This window comes from Tupaia chinensis, unplaced genomic scaffold (assembly GCF_000334495.1).
Source record: "Tupaia chinensis unplaced genomic scaffold, TupChi_1.0 Scaffold000238_1, whole genome shotgun sequence".
Classification (NCBI taxonomy): Eukaryota; Metazoa; Chordata; class Mammalia; order Scandentia; family Tupaiidae; genus Tupaia; species Tupaia belangeri.
The window spans coordinates 8,558,850-8,562,895 of NW_006159716.1; the positions used below are offsets into that span (position 1 = coordinate 8,558,850).

At 54.5% G+C, this 4,046-nt stretch overlaps 1 pseudogene; it reads right to left on the reverse strand.

Annotated features, from left to right (window-relative positions):
- Positions 1–3,090: 3,090 nt before the first annotated feature.
- LOC114007825 (uncharacterized) lies at positions 3,091–3,234 on the reverse strand (annotated as a pseudogene).
- Between the last annotated feature and the right edge of the window lie 812 nt (positions 3,235–4,046).

Consider the following 4,046-nt stretch of genomic DNA (forward strand, 5'->3'; position numbering starts at 1 on the left):
TGTAGTTGACCGCAGTTCACGTCCCGGACCCGGTGGCTTAAAACTCACGCCAGGCGTGTGTGTGTGCGTGCCCAAGATCCCGAGAGGAGAATAGAGGAGAAGGGATTGCGGCATGGCCATCCCCCCAGGGGGTGATTTCTCGCTTTCTGTCTCTCTTTCTCTCTGTCTGACGAGCACAAGCCCTATAGCAAAAACTTCTCAATAAATAAATAAATAAATAAATGAGGAAGAAAGGAAGAAAGAAAGAAAAAGAAAGAAAGAAAAAGGAAGGAAATGTCTGGAAGTGGAGTTCAGAGGTGAGTGGTCTCCAGGTCTCATTCCTTTAAGTCTTATTTCTGAATTGCCCAGAACTATCACCTCCAGAATTCTTTCACTTGAGAAAAAAATCAATCTTCCTTTCATTTAAACCACTTATTTTGCTTTTGCATTATACATGGCTGAATTTAATCCTTATCAAGTGCTGGAAGTCAGTGGCTGTCCCACCAGGAAGCTGGCAGGTGCTTATAGTGCCTACAACACACTGAGCGGGTGATCAAACCAAGGGACCCTACTCACCAAGTCACCCTGTCGGAGCCTAATTATGCAGTCTTCCTAGGCAGGGCTATCCCTGTGCAGGTCTCTGTCACCTCCTTGCTGACTGACGTCTAGCTGCTCAGAGGTGCTGGGGCACCTCTCCAAGCATGTGCTCCCTACCACCAACTCCAGCTGAACTTCCCTATTCCACGCGCCCTTCTCTTTGGTCTACTGCTTGGTTAGACAACAGCTAGCACATGTGACAAATGATTTGGTGTTACTAGATAAATGTGTCACCCTCCCAAGTAATAGATGTGCATTTTTGACAGGGCCTTCTTGGAAACAAGGCTTCGTGCCCAGAGCCCAATGACGTGAAAATGACCAGAAAAAGGAGAGACCGCCCTGGTGCTGGTCTCGCTTCCTCTGTTCCACTCCCATTTCCTCCTTCATCCCATCCCCTCCCTTGGCACAGCTGGCCACGGCCACAGCTCCTAACTCAGCAAACGCCAGGTCCCCACCCTCCACCACCAAGTTGCCTGAGCTGCCATAGGAAAGCGAAAGGAGGAGTTGGAACAGAAATAAAAATAACACAACCACGGAAAGAGAAGAAACAGCTGGCAGAAAACTGGAAAATTTCCCAGACGGGAATTCCCAACCCTCAAGGGCTTTGCCAGGCTGAGGAAGTTCTCAAAGGACAATATCGAAATTTGTTCTTGAAGTGGTTCCCAGCTCATGGGAGCACCTGACCCCTGACCCTGCCCCGCCCCAGAAGGAGGTGCTTGTACATGAAGTCAGACTGAATTTTGAGGGTCAGAGCGGAGCTAGCCTGGGAGGAGAGGGCAGGGCTAAGGGACACAAAGGAGAACAGCCCCTGTGGGTGGGTCAGCCCTCTGGGCTCATGGCCACAGGGCCTGTTCCTGAGGTGGGGGGTGGGGGGTAGGAGGAGGCAGGGCCCAGCCGAGTAGCCAATGGCGCGTGTGCAGGTGTAGGGAGGGGCACTTGACCGGCAGCGGCTGATGGTGATGGCCAAAACACAAAGTTGGCAGCTCTTAACTCACACTGGAGTGAGATCCCACATCCGTTAGGGAAACGTGGATGAAAACTGGAAGAGCTTGGCACAGGGTTCTGGCATGTACCTCCGGGAGCCTGGAGCAGGCTGGCAGGCAGGGAGACGAGTGCGGCCGTGCCACCCACATTCAAGTGTGGCTCTGGCCCGTGCCAGAGGCCTGCAGTCTGGCCACCAGCAGGGCTGGGCTCAGTGTCTCAGGAAGAAATGTGAAGTGTCCTGCAGGGCAGGGGAAGGGCGGGGCAGGGGGAGATAGGGCAGGTCTGAGACTCACCTGCCCTATTCACTAGTTTGAAGATTGGCTGAGGGAACTGGGGGAGAAGGCCCAAGCTTGGATATTGTGATATCGACACATCCTCCACAAGTCTGGGAGCCCCCAGAAAGGCCTGCTCACCCCCCACGAGCTGCAATTAATCACAATAAAAAGCATAAGAAACTACGAGCCTGGTAGTCAGTCCTCTGGCCAGGGAATGATCGGTTTGTGCCTAGTTCACCAATCTATCTAGGCAAGCACTGGCCGGAGGAATGTTCTCAGCCATGTCTGTGGGTTCTTCTCGGTCTTGCTCCTCTCCCCGCCGGCAGTGAGGCTCCACGCCCTCCCATCACCTGTCCCCTTCAGTCAACTCCACGGGCCACCTCCAAGTTAATCTTCCAAAGCTCTGGGTGCCCCCCTCTGCCTGCCCAGAGGGCACCAATCTCCAGGCTGGCCTGTCATCTGGCCAAACAGACTTTATGCCAGAGAGAGAGAGACAGAGAGGAGGAAAGTGCATCACCCCCCAGGGGTGATGGGCATGCAGCAATTTCTTCTCCTCCATTCTCTTCTCAGGACCTTGGGCACGCACGCACACGCGCCCGGCGTGAGTTTAAGACACCAGGTCCAGGACTCCAACCACGGTCGACTACATGGGAGTCCAGCGACAGAGCCATTGCGCCAACTGCTGGTCCCTAATGTTAGCTATTATTATTACATTGTTACTTTGATTCACTGAAATGTCCAGAGATTTGCTCACCAACTCTACTGCAGTGACTAGAAGGGCGTCTAGCACCTCGTAGATGCTCAGATAATATGCGCTGAATTTTTCTACTCTGTAAATTTTTCTATTCTGTCCCAACCCAACTCTTTCTCAGCATACTGATACGCTTCTCCCCCCTTTGGATGGTGAGTAGGACGCACTGGTGAGCACTAGGGAGAGGGCAGCCCGCATGAATGTGGGGCCCACTGTTTGTCCAGGAGCCGTGACTGGGGATGTATTTGACCCCCAGCCACCATGTCTTCAAATTCACCCACATTAAACTTGGTAAAGCACCACATCTTCGAGATGTGGATCTTCCGGCGGCCAAGGAACTTGAACTTGGCCCTGTGCAGGGCCTCAGTCACATGCCCCTTGTTCAGCTTGTGTGCATACACGTGATGACCTGGCCAGTGTGGACCCCGGCCACCGGGCCCTGGGGCTTTCACAGGCACCGCATAGGACAGCTTGAGGCCAGAGACACGAGCACGCATTGCAAAGGGCAGTCTCCAGGGTAACCTTGGGGAAAGGCACACAAGGTCCGGGCTAGGCTCACTACCCAGAAGGCTGCTGTTTGCCGCCACTGAACCACTGACCGGAGGACCCCCACGAGGGGAGGGGCTCGGTGGGCTGAATGGGCTGCAGACAGACATTACATCCCCACTTCTATGCCCTTGCGCGTGCTCTCTCGCCTGCAGGAGGGCCCTTACCCTCTCAGCCTTCCTACACACCCGTCCCCAGAGCCAGCCTCCCGCCCCTTGGAAGCCCTCCCTGGGCTTAGAACCTGCACAAAACAAGCTCAGTCAAAACTTCATGGTTTGTGGCTGGGGATTTTTATGCTTTGGCTTCAAAACAGAGTTTCCTCTCTGACTTGGCACTTTGTGTTCACCACCTCCGGGGGTGGCCGCGGAGGAGTGGAGCACCCTAGCTTCTATATACATCCTCTACCTGTGGCTTGGACATTCAGAGAGGACTCCCGGGGGAAGCCGTCTGAGTAACCAGATCTGGCTGGACCTGCCATTGCTAAGCCACATTTGCTGGACTTCCTAACGGGGGAGTTGAGACACGGCATCTGTTTGCCCTAGAAATACCAGCCCAGCCCAAGACAGGCTGCTTCCCGCCCTGGACGAAGCAACAGCTGTGGAAAGCTCGACTGTTTACGCGCTAAAAAAAGAAACTCCATGGTGACCAGCTGACGGGAGCCAGCTCCCTGTGCGAGGCGAGGCGGGCCAGTGACCCGCAGCTCTCCGCCTGTCCTCAGTATAAAAAAGCAAAGCTAATCTTGAGCTGGAAGAGGCAGAACAGGCTCTCAGGTCATCAGCCTGACAGTCCCCTCCAGCCAAAGCCCCCCACCCTAGGGACAGGGCACGCATCCCCTCCTGAGAAAGCGGATTTCACTGAGGACCGTCCTCCCTGGAAGGCTGGGAGTAGAGGGTGCGAGACCGCGATTTAAAGGG